The 21,557-nt window shown below is 36.3% G+C and overlaps 1 pseudogene across 1 annotated transcript; it reads right to left on the bottom strand.

Moving 5' to 3' along the window:
• Positions 1-957: 957 nt before the first annotated feature.
• Positions 958-11,734, bottom strand: LOC116526340 (annotated as a pseudogene). The gene is made up of 2 exons (XR_004258105.1): positions 11,545-11,734; positions 958-2,020 (listed from the first exon to the last, which is right to left on the bottom strand). The product of XR_004258105.1 is annotated as a methyl-CpG-binding protein 2-like (transcript).
• Positions 11,735-21,557: the final 9,823 nt, after the last annotated feature.

Raw genomic sequence — 21,557 nt, 5'->3', positions numbered from 1 at the left:
CAAATTATTTTTCAGGTTTACCCATGTGTGAATCAACAGTTTGTTCTTCAGGTATTGCTGATTAGTTTTCTATTGAATTCATTTACTACAGTTGTTAGCCCATTAACTAGTTAAAGGACATCTGTGTTTTTCACAGTTTTCAGTGATTAAGCATAAAGATGTCATAAACATTTGTGTCAAAATCTTCTTAAGAACACATTTTTATTTCCCAGGGGTAAATATCTAGTAGGTATGAAATTGCTGGGTCATGTGGTAGTTGTGTTTAACTTTCTCAGAGATTGTTTAGCCATTTTGTAAAATAGCTGATCCATTTTGCATTCTCACCAAGTAAGAGCATTGAGTCACACAAGAATATGCTGGCCATGATAATTACTCTGTATTTTATCTTAAGTGAAATGGAGAGGCAACACCAACTTGAAGCATGAGAATACTATGATATGATTTATATTTTTAAATGATCACTTTCATTTCATATTAAGGGATCAAGAGCAAAAACCTTGGTAAGCTTTGCTAGAAGTACAGTAAAAAGATTATGCCATACACACAAACTCACAGAAACACAGTCTGTCTTAACACACACACATACACACACGCACACACAAATGCACACAATCTTGTTTCAAAAATGATTTCTGTGTCTTCAAATAATGTAAAAATAAAAATTATAACTGAATTATATATTTTTATAGTTTACAAATATGCAGTATTATACTGTTAGGGATATGTCAAATACCTATGTATATTTACATACACACATATATTACTGTGTGTGTGTGTATATATATATATATATATTTGTGTGTATATATGTATATGTATATACACACACACATACACCCACCACCCTCGTTTTTTTTTTTTTTACTGAAAGAAAAAAAATATTTTTTATTTCAGTTAATCAGGAAGCTTTGTCAGAGCCCTACCCATAAGGAGAAGAGACAACAGCTGCCATTATTCTTGTTGGTTTGCTTTGCAATCCGCTCTGCGTAAAGTCAGCTAACTCTCTCGGTCACGGGCGTCTGGCTGTCCACAGGCTCCTCTCTGTTTGGCCTTGGCATGGAGGATGAAACAATGTCTTTGCGCTCTCCCTCCCCTTGGTGTTTGTACTTTTCTGCGGCGGTGGCGGCGGTAGCGACCGCGGGCTGAGTCTTAGCTGGCTCTTTGGGGCAGCCGTCGCTCTCCAGCGAGCCTCCTCTAGGCATCTTCTCCTCTTTGCAGACGCTGCTGCTCAAGTCCTGGGGCTCAGGGGGGCTGGTGGGGTCCTCGGAGCGCTCGGGCTCAGGTGGGGGTGGGGGCAGGGGTGGGAGCAGTGGCACCGGGGCCTTTGGGGACTCTGAGTGGTGGTGATGGTGGTGGTGCTCCTTCTTGCGGGGCGAGGAGGCGCTGCTGCTGCGCCCCTTGGGGCTGCTCTCCTTGCTTTTCCGCCCGGGGCTCTTACAGGTCTTCAGTGCCTTCCCGCTCTTCTCACCAAGTGTAGACACCAGCAGGGGCTTCACCACTTCCTTGACCTCAATGCTGACCGTCTCCCGGGTCTTGCGCTTCTTGATGGGGAGGGAGTACGGTCTCCTGCACAGATCGGATAGAAGACTCCTTCACAGCTTTCTTTTTGGCCTCGGCGGCAGCGGCTGCCACCACACTCCCCGGCTTTCGGCTCCGTTTCTTGGGAATGGCCTGAGGGTCGGCCTCGGCTTTTTGCTTCCTGCCGGGGCGTTTGATCACCATAACCTGGGTGGATGTGGTGGCCCCACCTCCCTGAGCCTTGCCCCCTGGCGAAGTTTGGAAAGGCATCTTGAAGAGGAGCTTCCCAGGGCTTTTTTCCAGGACCCTTTTCACCTGCACACCCTCTGATGTGGCCGCCTTGGGTCTCGTGGTGCCGCTCCCTTTGGGGCGTCCCGGCCTCTGCCAGTTCCTGGAGCTCTGGGAGATTTGGGCTTCTTAGGTGGTTTCTGCTCTCGCCGGGAGGAGCTCCCTCTCCCAGTTACCGTGAAGTCAAAATGATTAGGGTCCAGGGATGTGTCGCCTACCCCAGTCCCTGGACCACTGATTGGTATAGGTCCATTGGCCTGTTAGGAAACTGGGCCGCACAACCAGAGGTGAGTAGTAGGCAACTGAAAATTACCACCTGAGCTCTACCTCCTGTCAGACCAGCAGCGGCATTAGATTCTCATACAAGTGGGAACCATGTTGTAAACTGAGCATACATAGGCTATATGCTCTCCTTATGGGAATCTATTGTCTGATGAACTGAGGTGGAGCCATTTAATCCTAAAACCAGCTCTACCTCCTACATTTGTGGAAAAATTGTGTTTTGAAACAACAATCCCTGGTGCCAAAAAAGGTTTGGATCATTGCCTTAGAGGGTTTTCAAAAATTATTATTACAGTAATAAATATGCATATCAGAGAATAAAGCATATATTTTTAAATCTAGAATAGTAATGCCTTTTAAATTCATGAAGTTAAATATACATATTTAATGCTCCCAGTAAAATAAGTATTATACAGATACATGCACAAAATAATTATTGAAATTATATTTTAATAATTATTGTTGCTTATTATACTTGGTTAAACTTGCAGTATTGATGAAACATGTGATCCCAGATAACTATATACCACAGAGTTAAAACTAAGCAGATTGCTTTTTAATTCCTTCCAAAAAATGTTTGCCAGCCTCTTAAATGATAGTTAACAGCATGCATGCTTTCTATTTTGTATTCTATTTATGGATTTCTATTTTATGTATTCCATACAAGAAATAGTAGCTATTAGATGCATGCAATAATATATTCGAAGATGAAGAAAAAGTTACCTGGCATATAATTTCAGTTCCTGATACATTTGTAGAACTTAAATTTTATATTTTTCCCAAAGATGGGTCATTTATTTATTATTTTGTTGTTTATGGCTGCTTACCAGAGTTGTGGCCTTCTGACTGAATCTTTCTTTTATTGAGACAGGTCTCACTGTGTTCCCAGGCTGTGCTGCAGTGGCACAAACACAGATCACTGCAGCCTTCACAACCCCAGCTTGAGCTATCCTCCTACCTAAGGAATGGAGGCTAAAATGCCTCACTAATTTTTAATTTTTTTTTTTTTTTGTAGAAATCAGGTGGTGCCAGGTCACCCAAGCTAGTTTGAACTCATAGGCTCGAGTGATCCTCTAGCCTCAGCCTCCCAAATTGTTGGCATTACAGGCATAAGCCACTACACAGGCCTGATTTTCAAACTTTCTGTTGTATGTGTTTATTTTGAAAGGGAATCATATGTAAGTTATATTCAAGTAGGTAAATCAAAACAGCTTTAATGTTCACAAATATTGACTAATATGCAAACATTTATAATCTCATTCTTTATTCTAATTGGTTTAAAAATTGATTTTTTTGTCCTTTTGTCAATGTATCTTATAATTTAATCTCTATTGTTCTGTTTTGTAATGTTATATATTTAGCTATTATAATTACCCTGTAACATTTGCATAGATTGAACTAAAGAAAAGTGGAAAACTCAGTTTAAGTATTTTTGCAAATATAGATTTTTATTTTTATTTTTTGGCACAGGTAGGACTACCCAACTTTCTTTTCTTGTTGTCTCTTAAATTTTTATTCCTTTAATTAATCTAAGGTTTTGTTTTCTTTGTGTGTGTGAGAACCAAAGAGTACTCTGTAAAAGAGAAATGTAGGTTGGGCACAGCAGCTCATGCCTTTAATCCAGGACCTTGGGAACTTGAGGTGGGTGGGTGGCTTGAGCCCATGAGTTCAAGACCAGCCTCAGCAACACAGTGAAACCCTGTCGCTACACAAAACAATACAAAAAACTATATTAGCTAGGCACGGTGGCATACACCTGTAGTCCAAGCTACCTGGGAGGCTGAAATTGGAGGATCACTTGAGCCCAGAAGGTCGAGGCTGCAGTGAGCCATTTTTGTGCCACTGAACTCTGCTTAGGTGACAAAACGAGATCCTGTCTCAAAAAACAAAACTAAAAAAAGGCAAGAAAAAAATAGAGTAATGCAATAAGATAAATATTATATGTAATGTGTAAATTAAAATGCAGGTTTCCATAAGGATGATTTGAATACTTCTAATTAATAATTCATACATTTTTAAAATACAATACATGAATAAATAACATTTAATGATAATATTACAAAAAAACCTTCGCAACAATTCAACTTCTGTGTACTGATACACAAGATAGATACATTCTTGAAAATGACTGACAAGTTGTTTTTCCTGTGTCCTCCAACCATGAATCTGTCATGATTATTCTTGTTCAAAACAAGTGACAGCAGATGAGAAGAAATTAAATGGCCTTTAAAAAAAACCACACACATATTACAGACACCATATGGTTTTTCTCCCCATAACTGTGTTGAATGCATTTAGAAAAGACTATCAAAAGAGGAAGTAAAGTGAAGAATTATTTCAGAAATGGTATTGCATTTTAAACAATTGTACAACAACTGTCATTTAATATTCCGTGACCCAATATAACCTAGAGCAATAAATTATAAACCAGATATACATCAATGAGAAAGAGGTGTCGGTTAATAAATCTGCATTAAGAAAAACATAAATATATTAAAAAGTGGAGAGACAGGAAATGTAAACCCTAATCTAGACCCATTGCCTAAATTAAAAAAAAAAAAATTAATCCATACAGTGGATCATGCCTGTAATCCCAGCACTTTGGGAGGCTGAGGTGGGCTGATTGCCTGAGCTCAGGAACCTGTGGCCAGCCTGGGCAACACAGTGAAACCCTGTCTCTACTAAAATACAAAAAATTAGCTGAGCGTGGTGGCGTGTTCCTATAGTCCCAGCTGCTTAAGAGGCTGAGGCAGAATTGTTTGAACCTGGGAGGCAGATGTTGCAGTGAGCCGAGATCGCATCACTGCACTCCAGCCTGGGCATCAGAAAGAGACTCCGTCTTAAAAAAAGAAAAAAAAATGTTCAACTTATAAACAGTCATCTATCTTCCATCCTCCCTCAAATCAAAATTATTCTGAGTCAAGTCCAATAATTCACAGTTGTATATTTTAAAATGTTCCAGCATGTTTCTCCAAAATATAAATATTATTTTTAAAGTACGAGAATATCACCACTCTATATAAAATTAGTAAAGTACACTTAATGTAATTTAATATGTTATAAAACAGAAGAGTAAATACATTGTGTTTATCTTTTTTTTTATTGTTTTTACCCATTTATTTATTTTATTGCATTTTAGGTTTTGGGGTACATGTGAAGAACATGCAAGATTGTTGCATAGGTACACATGTGGCAGTGTGATTTGCTGCCTTCCTCCCCATGACCTACATCTGGCATCTCTCCCCTTGCTACCTCTCCCCAACTCCCCACCCCCCACTGTGCCTCCCCTATTTCCCCCCTACTGACCCCAGTGTGTAGTGCTCCCCTCCCTGTGTCCATGTGTTCTCATTGTTCAACACCCGCCTATGAGTGAGAACATGCGGTGTTTGATCTTCTGCTCTTCTGTCAGTTTGCTGAGAATGATGGTTTCCAGGTTCATCCATGTCCCTGCAAAGGACCCAAACTCATCGTTTTTGATGGCTGCATAATATTCCATGGTGTATATGTGCCAGATTTTCCCTGTCCAGTCTATCGTCGATGGGCATTTGTGTTGGTTCCAGGTCTTTGCTATTGTAAACAGTGCTGCAATGAACATTTGTGTGCACGTGTCCTTATAGTAGAACGACTTGTAATCCTTTGGATATATACCCAGTAATGGGATTACTGGGTCAAATGGAATTTCTATTTCTAGATCCTTGAGGAATTGCCACACTGTCTTCCACAATGGTTGAACTAATTTACACTCCCACCAACAGTGGAAAAGTGTTCCTATTTCTCCACACCCTCTCCAGCATCTGTTGTCTCCAGATTTTTTAATGACCGCCATTCTAACTGGTGTGAGATGGTATCTCAGTGTAGTTTTGACTTGCATTTCTCTGATGACCAGTGATGATGAGCATTTTTTCATATGTTTGTTGGCCTCATGTATGTCTTCTTTTGTAGAGTATGTGTTCATATCCTTTGCCCACTTTTGAATGGGCTTGTTTGTTTTTTTTCTTGTAAATCTGTTTTAGTTCTTTGTAAATTCTGGATATCAGCCCTTTGTCAGATGGGTAAACTGCAAAAATTTTTTCCCATTCTGTTGCTTGCCAATTCACTCTAATGACTGTCTTTTGCTGTGCAGACGCTGTGGAGTATGATTAGGTCCCATTTGTCTATTTTGGTTTTTGTTGTCAATGCTTTTGGTGTTTTGGTCATGAAGTCCTTCCCTACACCTATGTCCTGAATGGTTTTGCCTAGATTTTCTTCTAGGGTTTTTATGGTGTTAGGTCTTATGTATCAGTCTTTAATCCATCTGGAGTTAATTTTAGTGTAAGGTGTCAGGAAGGGGTCTAGTTTCTGCTTTCTGCACATGGCTAGCCAGTTTTCCCAACACCATTTATTAAACAGGGAATCCTTTCCCCATTCCTTGTTTTTGTCTGGTTTGTCAAAGATCAGATGGTTGTAGATATGTTGTGTTGCCTCCGAGACCTCTGTTCTGTTCCATTGGTCTATATCTCTGTTTTGGTACCAGTACCATGCTTTCTTGATTACTGTAGCCTTGAAGTATAGTTTGAAGTCTGGTAGTGTGATGCCTCCTGCTTTGTTCTTTTTTGCTTAGAATTGACATGGCTATGCGGGCTCTCTTTTGGTTCCATATGAAGTTTAAGGTGGTTTTTTCCAGTTCTGTGAAGAAGGTCATTGGTAGCTTGATGGGGATAGCATTGAATCTGTAAATTACTTTGGGCAGTATTGCCATTTTCACGATATTGATTCTTCCTAACCATGAATATGGAATGTTTCTCCATCTGTTTGTGTCCTCTCTTATTTCGTTGAGCAGTAGCTTGTAGTTCTCCTTGAAGAGGTCCTTTACATTCCTTGTTAGTTGTTTTCCTAGGTATTTTATTCTTTTTGTGGCAATTGTGAATGGAAGTTTGTTCTTGATTTGGCTCTCTTTAAGTCTGTTATTGGTGTATAGGAATGCATGTGATTTTTGCACATTGATTTTGTATTCTGAGACTTTGCTGAACTTGCTTATCAGTTTCAGGAGATTTGGGGCTGAGATAATGGGGTCTTCTAGATATACAATCATGTCGTCTGCAAATAGAGACAATTTGACTTCCTCCTTTCCTATTTGAATGCCCTTTATTTCTTTTTCTTGCCTGATTGCTCTGGCTAGAACTTCTAATACTATATTGAATAGGAGTGGTGAGAGAGGGCATCTTTGTCTGGTGCCACATTTCAAGGGGAATGCTTCCAGTTTTTGCCCATTCAGTATGATATTGGCTGCTGGTTTGTCGTAAATAACTTTTATTATTTTGAGATACATTCCAACAATACCTAGCTTATTGATGGTTTTTAGCATAAAGGACTGTTGAATTTTGTCAAAGGCCTTCTCTGCATCTATTGAGATAATCATGTGGTTTTTGTCTTTGGTTCTGTTTATGTGGTGAATTACGTTTATAGGCTTGCGTATGTTGAACCAGCCTTGCATCCCAGGGATGAAGCCTACTTGATCATGGTGGATAAGTTTTTTGATGTGCTGTTGCAATCGGCTTGTCAGTATTTTATTGAAGATTTTTGCATCTATGTTCATCATGGATATTGGCCTGAAGTTTTCTTTTCTTGTTGAGTCTCTACGGGGTTTTGAAATCAGGATGATATTGGTCTCATAAAATGATTTGGGAAGAATTCCCTCTTTTTGTATTGTTTGGAATAGTTTTGGAAGGAATAGCACCAGCTCCTCTTTGTATGTCTGGTAGAATTTGGCTGTGAACCCGCCTGGACCTGGGCTTTTTTTGGGTGGTAAGCTCTTAATTGCTGCTTCAACTTCAGACCTTGTTATGGGTCTGTTCATGGTTTCGGCTTGTTCCTGGTTTAGGCTTGGGAGGGAGCAAGTGTCCAGGAATCTATCCATTTCTTCCAGGTTTACTAGTTTATGTGCATAGAGTTGTTTGTAATAATCTCTGAAGATGGTTTGAATTTCTGTGGAATCTGTGGTGATATCCCCTTTATCAGCTTTTATTGCATCAATTTGGTTATTCTCTCTTTTCTTTTTTATTAATCTGGCTAGTGGTCTGTCTATTTTGTTGATCTTTTCAAAAAACCAGCTCCTGGATTTATTGATTTTTTGAAGGGTTTTTTATGTCTCTATCTCTTCAGTTCTGCTCTGATCTTAGCTATTTCTTGTCTTCTGCTAGACTTTGAGTTTTTTTGATCTTGCTCTCTAGCTCTTTCAGTTTTGACGATAGGGTGTCAATTTTTGATCTCTCCTTGCTTCTCACGTGGGCACTTATTGCTATATATTTTCCTCTAGAGACTGCTTTAAATGTGTCCCAGAGATTCTGGTAAGTTGTGTCTTCATTCTCGTTGGTTTCGAAGAACATATTTATTTCTGTCTTCATTTCACTGTTTATCCAGTCAACATTCAAGAGCAAGTTGTTCAGTTTCCATGAAGATGTGCGGTTCCAGGTCAGTTTTTGAATTCTGAGTTCTAACTTGATTGCACTGTGGTCTGAGAGACTGTTATGATTTCCTTTCTTTTGCATTTGCTAAGGAGTGATTTACTTCCAATTATGTGGTCAATTTTAGAGTAGGTGTGATGTGGTGCTGAGAAGAATGTATATTCTGTGGCTTTGGGGTGGAGAGTTCTTTAAATGGCTATTAGGTTTGCTTGGTCCAGGTCTGAGTTCAAGTCCTGGATACCCTTGTTAATTTTCTGTCTGGTTGATCTGTCTAATATTGACAATGGGGTGTTAAAATCTTCCACTATAATTGTGTGGGAGTCTAAGTCTCTTTGTAAATCATTAAGAACTTGCCTTATGTATCTGGGTGCTCCTGTATTGGGTGCGTATATATTTAGGATCATTAGCTCTTCTTGTTGCATTGATCCTTTTACCATTGTGTAATGTCCCTCTTTGTCTCTTAGGATCTTTGTTGATTTAAAGTCTAATTTATCAGAGATGAGAATTACAACTCCTGCTTTTTTTTTTTTTTGCTCTCCATTTGCTTGGTAAATCTTCCTCCATCCCTTTATTTTGATCCTTTGTGTATCCTTGCATGTGAGATCGGTTTCCTGGATACTGCACACCGATGGGTTTTGGCTTTTTAGCCAATATGCCAGTCTGTGTCTTTTGATTGGGACATTTAGTCCATTGACATTTAGGGTTAATATTGTTATGTGTGAATTGGATACTGCCATTTTGGCGCTAGCTGGTTGTTTTGCCCATTAGTTGATGCAGATTCTTCATTGTGTTGATTCTCTTTGCCATTTGGCATGTTTTTGGAGTGGCTGGTACTGGTTGTTCCTTTATATGTGTAGAGCCTCTTTCAGGAGCTCTTGTAAAGCTGGCCTGGTGGTGATGAAATCTCTGAGTACTTGCATGTTCCCAAAGGATTTTATTTTTCCTTCACTTATGAAGCTTAGTTTGGCTGGATAGGAGATTCTGGGTTGAACGTTCTTTTCTTTAAGGATGTTGAATATTGGCCCCCACTCTCTTCTGGCTTGTAGGGTTTCTGCTGAGAGATCTGCTGTGAGTCTGATGGGCTTCCCTTTGTGGGTAACCTGACCTTTCTCTCTGGCTGCCCTTACTATTTTCTCCTTCATTTCAACCCTGGTGAATCTGACGATTATGTGCCTTGGGGTTGTTCTTCTTGACGAATATCTTTGTGGTGTTCTGTGTATTTCCTGGACTTGAATGTTTGCTTGCCTTGCTAGGTTGGGGAAGTTTTCCTGGATAATATCCTGAAGAGTATTTTCCAGCTTGGATTCATTCTCTTCGTCACATTCAGGTACGCCTATCGAACGTAGATTAGGTCTTTTCACATAGTCCCACATTTCTTGGAGACTTTGTTCATTCCTTTTTACCCTTTTTTCTCCATTCTTGCCTTCCCGTTTTATTTCATTGAGTTGCTCTTCGACCTCTGATATCCTTTCTTCTGCTTGGTCAATTCGGCTGTTGATACTTGTGCATGTTTTGCGAAGTTCTCGTGTTGTGTTTTTCATCTCCATCAATTCACTTATATTCCTTTCTATTTTGTCCATTCTCGTTAGCATTTCGTCAAATCTTTTTTCAAGGTTCTTAGTTTCTTTGCTTTGGGTTAGAACATGTTCTTTTAGTTCACAGAAGTTTCTTACTACTCACATTCTGAAGTCTGATTCTGTCATTTCATTACACTCGTTCTCCATCCAACCTTGTTCCCTTGCTGGTGAGGAGTTTTGATCCCTTGTAGGAGGAGAGGTGTTCTGGTTTTGGGTGTTTTCATCCTTTTTGCACTAGTTTCTTCCCATCTTTATGGTTTTATCCACCTGTCGTCTTTGTAGGTGCTGGCTTTCAGATTGGGTCTCTGAGTGGACGTTCCGTTTGTTGATGGTGAGGTTATTTCTGTTTCTTGGTTTTCCTTCTGACAGTCTGGCCCCTCTGCTGTAGGTCTGCTGAGGTCCACTCCAGGCCCTGGTTGCCTGGGGTTCACCTGCAGCAGCTGCTGAACAGTAAGGGTTGTTACCAGTTTTCTTCTTCTGCTATCTTTGTCCCAGAAGGATATCCGCCAAGTGTCAATCTGATCTCTCCTTTATGAGGTGGCTCTTTGTATATATAGGGGTCAGGGAGCTGCTTGCGGAGACGGTCTCTTCTTTATAGGAGCTCAAATGCTGAGCTTTGAGCTCCGTTGTTCATTCAGAGCTGCTGGGCAGGTACATTTAGTTCTGCTGCAGCAGAACTTATAAACTGCTTTTTGTTCCCAGGTGCTCTGTCCCAGGGATTTAGGGCTTTATTTATGAATTTCCGTTATGCTGCTGCCTTCTTTTTTTTTTTCCTTCAGACCTGCCCTGCCCAGCAAGGAGGCAGCCTAGTCACTGTCTGCCTGTAGAGGCTTTACTGAGCTGCTGTGGGCTCCGCCCAGCTGCCGACTGATCTTCCATGCAGTTCTGTTTATATGGGTATAGTTAGAACTGCTTTGGCAGGGTGGCCCGCCTCTGTTAAGGCGGAGCCTCTCTGCGGAGGTGGGTTGCCTTGGCAACGGCAGGCTGCCTCAGCAATGGTGGGTTGCCTCAGCAACGGCGGGCTGCCTCAGCATTGGTTGACTACCTCTGTAGTGATGGGCTGCCTCGGTAATGGTCGACGCCCCTCCCCCACAGAGCTGGACCATCCCGGCTTCAGCTGCGCTTGCTGTGAAACTCAATCCAGAGAGTTTCTGATTGCTGTTCTTTTGTGGGGGTGGGACCAGCCGAGCCTGATCGCCTGGCTCCCTGCCTCAGAGCCTTTTTTTTTTTTTTTTTTAAGTTGGTGCTCCAGTCACCTGTTGAAGAGGTGCTGCGGTGTGTGTTTTTTCCCGTGTGACAAGTCACTGTGCTGGCTTAAACAGCGGCACTGAGATTCGTGGCGCTTTTTTTGCCCTAGAATCTACTGTCCTGGTTCCCTGCTCAATCCCCTTTTTAAACAGACAAATGGGCTACTTCCCATGACTCCAATCACCCACCAAAAGGGCACCCGGACCGGTGTATTTTGTATGGAGAACCGCTGCTCCAGGGCACCGACAAAGCAGCTACGCGGGGCAAAGCAACAGCACCTGCCGGCACAGCTACGCTGGTCGAAACAGCCACGCTGGCGACCCGTGGAGCTCCTCCACCTGGGAATTTCCTAGTCTGTGGGCAATAAAAATGCGGCATCCACTCACCCTCTGCGCTTCCACTGGGAGCTGCAATCCTGAGCTGTTCCTAAACGGCCATCTTGGATCGATCCCATCACATTGTGTTTATCTTAATAAAGTTGATATTATCTTGATACTGGAGACAGACAAATATATTTAGAAAATGAAGCCCAATATTTTTCATGAATATATACACACAAGTTCTTAACAAACTATAGAATTTCTGTTATCACTAAATGGTGCTTATTCTAGTGATGCAATGCTGGTTTCAGTTGAAAATCAATCAATATAGCCCACTATATTATTAGACCACAGAAGAACAAGCATATGATTTCAACTGATGAAGAAAAATCCTTTGATAAAATTCAACGCCTATTCAGAATTAACTCCTCAGGAAAAAAAAAAGTAATAGAGTGGAACTTAATTTGATAAGAAAGCATCTATAAAAAAGAATATAGTTAGCATTATATTTAATGGTGAAAAATTGGAAACATGGCAAATATATCATTCTCACTGCTCTTATTCAACTTAGTGCTCGTAGTTCTAGCCAGTAAAAATAAAATAAAAGACATACAGATTTGAAAGAAAAAGAAAAGTTCTTATTATCAAATGACATGTTTGTCTAACTGCATGCAAATTTATTATTATCTTAAAAAACTTAATTAAAAATGATAATGCTTAATTCCTTAAATATCTAGTACTGCTCAAATTTACTCCATGTCCTCATAAACATTTTAAAATTTATTTCTTCAAATTAAGATTGAAACAGCCTCATAAATCACAATTGTTTGATATGACTCTTGAATCTCCATCCTTCTGTCTTTGCAATTTATTTCTTGAATTATTATTAATCATATGTCCTTTAATTTCACAATTTGGATTTTACCAACTGACTATCTGTGTTTTACTGTAAAATATACTGTTGTTCCTTAAATTTCTTGCCATTTAGTAGCTATATCTAGTTATTTCTTATGACTCATGTTAAAAATATTTTCATACATGCATTCTGTGCCTCTGTTAGGATACAGGAAACGCCTGGGTAGTTTATGTTTTGAGACATTAGCAATCACTGATGACCATTGCCTAGTTAATCACTTGATTGCTTGTGAAAAAAAAAACCAGCAAAGCTCTAATTCAGTTATTCCTTTTTATCTATTAACCAGTACTTCTTTAATAGACACTTTTCCTTATTGACAATTTGGTAAAATTCTTACATGAATATATAGATAAATGCTTGATTATTTTCCATTATATACTAGTTTTGAAAATATGGGTTTGGCTACCTAGCATCTTACACAGATAAAAATAAGTTGTTTATTTCTTTCTTTTTAAAAATATCGCCTTGTGGATTTTGCATATTTAAAGTGTTTGAATCCATTATGGTTATTATTCTTCTAAGTATTCAAAGAGCCCCATCTTTGGCCAGAAAACTATTTCAAAAGGTTGCCTGAATCAATTTAACAAGGCCTAAATAGTCTTTCATAGCATCCCTGCTTTTGGCAATTGAAAAATATTCTGGGCTTATCTTGGATATTTCCAGGCTCAGACTTAAAAATCAACCAACTCAAAAATGAGATTTTTTTTTTAAATAAGAAATGGTATTTAAAGATATCAACATGTGAAATAGGTGTGCCTTTTGTGACAATGTTGGCAAGCAAGAAAGCTTATTTTTAAAGATCAATCTACATGAGTATATAAATAATGACCCTTCTATTAACATTACAGAATGTTTTTCCATATACATGCATATATATTTTTTTTCTTTCTTCAATGGCAAAAATCTTAGATCACACCCAAAATAACATGTTTACACATATGCTATCCCCAAATATGCCAATTATTTATTGGAAATAATAATCTCAATAAAAATAATATGATGACATAGTACAATTTAATTTTGTTGTAGATAATTTTCTACCGTTAGTATACCCTAAGGTAGAAAATCACATTAACAATTTGTGTCAACTTACTGCATTTAAATTTCACTTAATATTTTTTCATGTGATTATGCCAGTATAAAAATTGGTTTTACTTTTTTCACTCTGAATTTTAAAGAAATACTTTCAATATTATTTTAAAACATAAAATATTTTCATGGTCCCAAAGAAATCAAATCCATAAATCAAGGTATACTCAAAGATCTTTTACAGATCATTAAAAAGACCCTCATACTGATTTATTGTTCAGGAAAATTATAAGTTTTTTTAAAAGAAAGTAGAAAAGTAGAATTTCTGGAGTTTGTCATCCTTCCTCAGCATGAATCTCCAGGCTTTATAAACATGAAGTGCAGCCTCACTACTACATTTTATTTTATAATATATATTTATTAATATATGCATTTAGTTTCTTAGCCTGCAGTTTGTTATATTCATTCTAATTTCGTTTGTGTGATAATATTAAGTTATATAAACCACTTAAGTTAGGACAAGTAGATATTCAGAATCTATTGGAAATTTATCTTCTACTTATGATTATAACTGAGAGTGATGAGTAACTTCCACTGCATTTTAATAAACTCGATGAGCCATTTCCTGTAACTCATCAATTTTGACTATATGCTGCTTTTCTTGTTAATTATGTGGATTAACTGTGTTATGAAATGTAAACATAAAAATAAGGCATTAATTTTACTGTTTAGAAGTCAATAAGTAAAGATATTTTCTACAGTGCTTTGACTTCACACACAATCACACACACACACACACACACACAGAGAGAGAGAGAGAGAGAGAGAGAGAGAGAGAGAGAGAGAGAGAGAGAGAGAGGAGAGAGACCTTTAAAGTTAAAACAGAATTAATTCACCAAAAGCCTGAATTTAAATTAGCGTGGGTTCCTGGGTGTGATTACCAGCTGTCTGGTCAATTAATCTGTGACAGTAAATTCACCATTAGTTTATAAAACCCAGTAATTAGAGAGTATATGACCAGATCTCTTGACTCAGATATGTTTTACAGATGAAGGAACATATGAACTAAGAAAAGTTGACTTAGTTAAAAAGTCACAGAATATTTTATTTTTTTTTGTCACCACAGTGAATTAGAATAATGGTCCTAATTTTGTTTTTAATATTTCACTACATATGTATTATAGTGTATTTAAATTATTTGTAAATATTTAGTTAATGAAGCCATTGCACAACTTCCCCATGAAACAAAATAAAAATAAATTTTTCTTAGCATTTCAGCATATTAACTTTTGTGTTTTTCCACTATTTAATTGAATTTCATTCATTTCCATTTTCATTACTGAGTTTTAGTGAGTCAAACTTTAAAAGATACAGAATTTATGTTTTCAGAAAATGTCTTTGGTCAGTAAAGATCAGTTTTCTTTCCTAGGTAGATTTATAAAAATGAGCCAGGTCTTTTCATATGATGAAATCTCTTCAGATTTCTTATCTTGGGGTTATAAGTTGTGAAGTAATTTCTGTAAATTACATAATGTTATTTCACGGATGATAATAACACTTTGTGGTGTTTAATTAAAATTAGATATTATAGTTAACTTTTTTCTGCATGACTTAATTTGGCAGAACAATTTCCATTAGATTTATTGGTTTCCAAATTATTATCTCAACATTAATCAGACTTTTTTCCTACATATTAGAAAATACTTATATAAAGTTTCAAATTAATGTTTCACATTACATATTTCCAGTAATGGACTGAATATTATTCATCTTTTAGCAATATTAACTTATTTTAAACATTTCTTATTCTTATATGAATTTTCATAACCTATGTCAATTATGCATATAATAAAGCTTATTGTTGGCAAATGGGAAGTGTGATGATAAAGAAAATAAATGTAAAATATAATTTCTAATCTATCAAAGACATAGATTATATATGATTATGTGTGTGTTTATATATATATATATTTGCTTGATGTTTGCTAAAATATGGAAAAATATCTGAATCAGTTATACTTTATTCATTTTATAATTTTGAAATAAATATGTCAGAATTTATTTTCCATAAAATTTATATTGAAGGTGATGAAAATTAAAGGACAAATGTTTTCATTTTTAATTTTGTGACGGATAGCATCAAAGTGGACACTTTTCATAGGAGTTTTTTAAAAAATTTATGCCATAGTGACAGAACATTTCTAATTCAAGAATATTATAGTTTTGACATAACTATTCCAATTGTTTGCTGTCATACATTTATTTTATTAATGTCTTAGTTTAGCAACTTGGATTACATGGACGATATTTAGTCATATATTTATGTATAACATGTATATGCATTTTACATATTACATTGTATGTGTCTACATAAATATATATTGCATTATATTATATAACAATGCATTACATTATATTTATCAATAGTGCACATTTCATTTATGTGAATTTTATATTTTAATTATAATGATTGTTCACTGAAAAGTATTGTTGAATGGTGCTGTTTGTGAAATAGTTTTAACCATTCAATTAAAATTATAATTTTTCCAGATGATTGTGTTTACACATAGTATTTCAATAGTTGTAGAGACAGAAAACATTAATAATTAAATTTTTCATGGAAAGAAATGAAAGACAAAAATTTTGGTGGAAACTTCTATGTTACAGGATAAATATATATCTACAATTCCTTTTGTGCTTTGCACACCAAAAATATGTATATATGTGAAAAAGTATTGACACTCTTTTTACAAAATTTTTTTTTGTAAACATACATTTTATGGTATTAGCAGACTCCCAATAAATGTTGATCAAATATTTAATTATTTAAAATTATCTATTATCTGGGTACAGATGAGTTTATATGGACAATATTTCTGATAATTATTTTTAGAAAATTCAATTTGATAAATTTTATTTATTTCATATTATTCTTCTTTCACTTAAATTAGCCTCTCTGAAGGGTATTTTGATAAAAATATAATCTGAATGTATACATTTTAAAACTTTGAGTTCAGTATAGAAATTCTGATAACGTAATATAGGGTAACATTTGAGAATATACTTTGCAGAGTCCAAAGATATCTAATAAAAAATGTCATTATTATGTTTTATTATTTATAAAATTATAGACATTTTCAACATCATTAGTACTTCTTAGAATTGTCTTAAAAATTTACTTGGACACCGCCGGGCGCGGTGGCTCACGCCTGTAATCCCAGCACTTTGGGAGGCCGAGGCGGGTGGATCACGAGGTCAAGAGATCGAGACCATCCTGGTCAACATGGTGAAACCCCGTCTCTACTAAAACTACAAAAAATTAGCTGGGCATGGTGGCGCATGCCTGTAATCCCAGCTACTCAGGAGGCCGCGGCAGGAGAATTGCCTGAACCCAGGAGGCGGAGGTTGCAGTGAGCCGAGATCGCGCCATTGCACTCCAGCCTGGGTAACAAGAGCGAAACTCCGTCTCAAAAAAAAAAAAAAAAAATTAAAAAAAAAAAAAATTTACTTGGACACCAACAATAGCTTGAGTTTGATGACAATAAAAGCAAATAACTAAAGAAACATACAAAATATTGTATCATAAAAGTTTTACTTAAAATAGAAACATTATGTTTTATAATTTCACTGTAAATCTATCCCCTCAGAAATGATGTTTTATATTGCTATATTGGGTCTAGCTGAACCGTTATTCCATAACTCTTCATTTGTGAAAATTGATCACTATGTGGTGAAATATACAAATGTACAATTTTTAGTGTGAACTTTATGACTTATACAAGTGCTTCAGTAATGTTGGTAAAACTTTATCATCTTGTATGTTGCTATATCAGAAAGTTCCATTTCCTGTCCAATATATAGAGAAACTCCAGAATATCATTTAATGTAAAATTCTTATTTGATAAGCTTTACATATTGCTATAAATAATACTTTTATATGTGAATAAAATACATACCTTGTACAATATTATATATATAAATTTATCCTCACCTTTTCTTCCCATCATTTATGGAAAATGCACAATTCCTGGAAGAACAATGATTTGAACCTTACACATGACAAACAAAATTATAAAATTTGTATTTCTAGAATACATTTAAAATATTTTATTGATAAGATTTTCAGAGAGAATTAAAGTGACTAGAATCTAGTTATAATATTTCACATATATTTCTCTACTAATACCACAAGACAAGATAAATTAATGATTAAAGTAGTTAAGTAAGCATTGATAATTTCTTCTTCATAATCACAAAATAAAATGTTTTATTAATTAAAAAATGAAGTCACACAATCCTATTTCAGTAACAAAGCAACCAACAGTAGCAGTGACTACCATACATTGAATACATGAGAAGTGATTTTAGTAGGCTCACCTTTCCTTTAGAAAGAACTTCGCCATTAAAGATTTAAAAGAGAATTGAAAGCTCAATTTTCCTTAAGAACATTGCTACTCTCCTGTCCACATCATTATCTGGCTTACCTTAACAAGAATCCTAAAGGAGAGATTTCATTCCAATAGAGAAATGTTCAACATTCTTTAAAAAACAGAATCAAATAATTATTACTAATGATCAAAGGAATCTTTCAAAACATTTTTGTTTCGAATTTCTACATATAAATGTAGTAGGCTAAATACTCTCTCTTTCTCTCTCTCTATATATATACATGTGTGTGTGTATATATATACATATATATGGAGAGAGATACATAGTTGAAACTGTTGTTTTCTTTCTGAAATCTTAGTATGCACAATGCTTTCTTTTGATCCCGTCACTTAGGCACTTGCTATATGGCATAAATTTAATGGATATTTTATATTCTCATTATGAGGAAAGTAATTTTGCACATTATTGAATTGGAAATCACTCATCTAAAGAGAGATCATCTGTGCATTAGCCAGCATAACTTTATTTTATTGCACTCGTTACACATGAGGGAATGAAGTGATCATGGCCAGTATCATTAAACAGATGGCAGTGAATTTTTTCTCTCTTCTTTATAACCCAGAAGGAGTGTACTTTCTTATTCTACTTCAAAATTAAGTTTAACCTAAAGAATAATTACGGATCAATTTCATAAGTTTTTTTGTTTTGATTAGACTGTGGAACTTTACTGATAACCATCATTTCATGTGCCAATAATGAGTCAGGTGATTTTTTTAAATATGTCTAAAATCAATCATGTTGATAAGGGCTCAAAAAATTTACAAATAAATGAATTAAATATTAAACAATACTATATCTTTGCAGTACATAAGCAATCTGTGGCTGATTTCAACCTGGAATCTCAGCAAGAAGAGTGAATAGAACATAAGTAGGTGTAAGGAAAAATCATTTCAACTTTTAACCACTTTACAAAATCTGAAGAAATGATTGCAATTGCAATGAATCCATCAAGATAATCTAGAATAATATCATTATTTTAAGGTCAGTAAAATATCAAGCTTTCTTGTGTTTTCAGCCTTACATCTCTTTGCTATGCACATACTATAACATATTCATTTGTTCTAGAGTTTAGACTATAAACATTTTTGTGGGGCCATTATTCTGCCTACCATAACCAATTATGACTTTCTCTTGATTGTCTTGATGGATTCATTGCAATTGCAAGCCTTTTTTGTGTTGTTTGTTTTTTAATGTGAAAGAAGGAGGCAGAATAACTAGTGTCAGAGTGAAGCAGAGAATGACCCAAAGAATCTGGGCAGTCTTGGGAAGCTGGGGAAGACAAGAAAATTATTTCCCAAAGTTCCTAAAAGGGAACACACCACTGGCAACACCTTAGTTTAGCCCAATGAGAACATTTTGAATTTCTGACCTCCAGAACTGTAAGATAATACATTTTGTTTTACTTATTTAAGCCACTGCAGTAATAAATACTAGTAAAGTGCATTAAATTATAAAGCAGTTTAAAGGTTTGGTTATCTACAGATAGTATATACAGAAGGTAATGTATAATTGGAAAACCTGAGAATATTAGAAATTTTACAGAAAATAAAACATTTACCAATGAAGCTAGAGATAATAAATACATGAAAATCAATTTTTTGTTTAGAAAATATATAGAAATAAAATTACACTTAAGAAAATTAATAAATGTATAAAAATAAACTTTAAAATGAGCTTGAAACATTTATGTAAAAACTTTATAGATTGATTTACATTCTTTGTGGGTTTTTTGTTTGTTTGTTTGTTTGTTTGTTTTTGAGAAGGAATCTCCTTCTGTAGCCCAGGCTGTAGTGGTGCAGTGCTTCAATCTTGCCCGCCTCTCTAGTTCAAGCAATTTTCTTGCTTCAGCTTCCTGAGTAGCCGGGACTACAGGCACACCACCATGCCCAGCTAATTTTTGTATTTTTAGTAGAACAGGGTTTTGAACTCCTGGCCTCAAGTGATATGACCTTCCTGGGCCTCCTAAAGTACTGACTTACATTCTTAACCATGCCTTGATGAGATTAAAAACACAATTACTCAGATAAAAATTTAATTTATAGGGCTGGGCGCGGTGGCTCAAGCCTGTAATCCCAGCACTTTGGGAGGCCGAGGCGGGTGGATCACGAGGTCAAGAGATCGAGACCATCCTGGTCAACACGGTGAAACCCCATCTCTACTAAAAATACAAAAAATTAGCTGGGCATGGTGGCGTGTGCCTGTAATCCCAGCTACTCAGGAGGCTGAGGCAGGAGAATCGCCTGAACCCAGGAGGTGGAGGTTGCAGTGAGCCAAGATCGCGCCATTGCACTCCAGCCTGGGTAACAAGAGTGAAACTCCATCCCCAAAAAAAAAAAAATTTAATTTACAGTTATTAATTAATTCAGTATATTAGTTTGTATATGTTTCTTAATTCAAAATATGCAAAGCTAAAGCTGGACACAGTGGCTCGTGCTTGAAATCCTAGCACCTTGGGACGCCCAGAGGCCAAGGGGCTGGATTGCTTAAGCCCAGGAATTTCAGATCAGCCTGGAAACCATGGCAAAACCCTGTCTCTACAAAACTAGTGGTGGCATGGTGGTGTGTGCTTGTGGTCCCAGCTACTTGGTAGGGTAAGGCAGGAGGATTTCTTGAGCCAGGGATGTCAAGGCTGCAGTGAGCCATGTTCAGATCACTGAACTCCAACCTGGGTGACAGAGTGAGACCGTCTCAGATAAATAAATAAATAAATAAGCAAAGCTTATTGTTTATTATATAAACAATCAAAATGTATGAGCAAAGTTTAACAAGTGATTCTGAAAAGAAGATGAAATAGTTGATAATAGGTTTTTCAGATGTTAAAAACATGCCGTAATTGATACAGTGTGGTTCTGTAGATGCAGTAGAGGAAAGAAACTAATAATATAGAAACTCAGGAAGACACTAAGGTATGGCAAAAAAAAAATACACAATAAATCTTTACAATTGCAGATAATTTGACATAATTGTGAAAAACTGAAGATTTTTACTTTTCATAATCTTTTCTCAAAATTAACCTTGTTAAAGTCCCAACTCAATATGAGTCATAAAGAGATAGTGTGAGTTTCATAATTTATGACAATCTATTTTATAAACTATGGTAATTTTTAAATAACTTCAGCAGTGCTAATGGTGGAAAATTAATATTTGGTGAAAAAAAATTTCTTTAAGAATGTACTAATTCAGTTTTTGCCCATTGAGTATGAGACTGGCTATTGGTTTCTTGTAAATACCTTTTATTATTTTGAGATACGTTCCATCAATACCTAGTTTATTGAGACTTTTTAGCATAAAGGGCTGTTGAATTTTGTCAAAGGCCTTCTCTGCATCAGTTGAGATAATTGTGGTTTTTGTCTTTGATTTTGTTTATGTGGTGAATTAAATTTATAGACTTGCATATGTTGAACCAGCCCTGCATCCCCGGGATGAAGCCTACTTGATCCTGGTGGATAAGTTTTTTGATGTGCTGTTGCAATCAGTTTGCCAGTAT

The sequence above is a fragment of the Sapajus apella genome, unplaced genomic scaffold (assembly GCF_009761245.1).
Source record: "Sapajus apella isolate SASKATOON/1434 unplaced genomic scaffold, GSC_monkey_1.0 scaffold50, whole genome shotgun sequence".
Lineage (NCBI taxonomy): Eukaryota > Metazoa > Chordata > Mammalia > Primates > Cebidae > Sapajus > Sapajus apella.
This window is presented reverse-complemented; position numbering and strand designations above follow the sequence as displayed.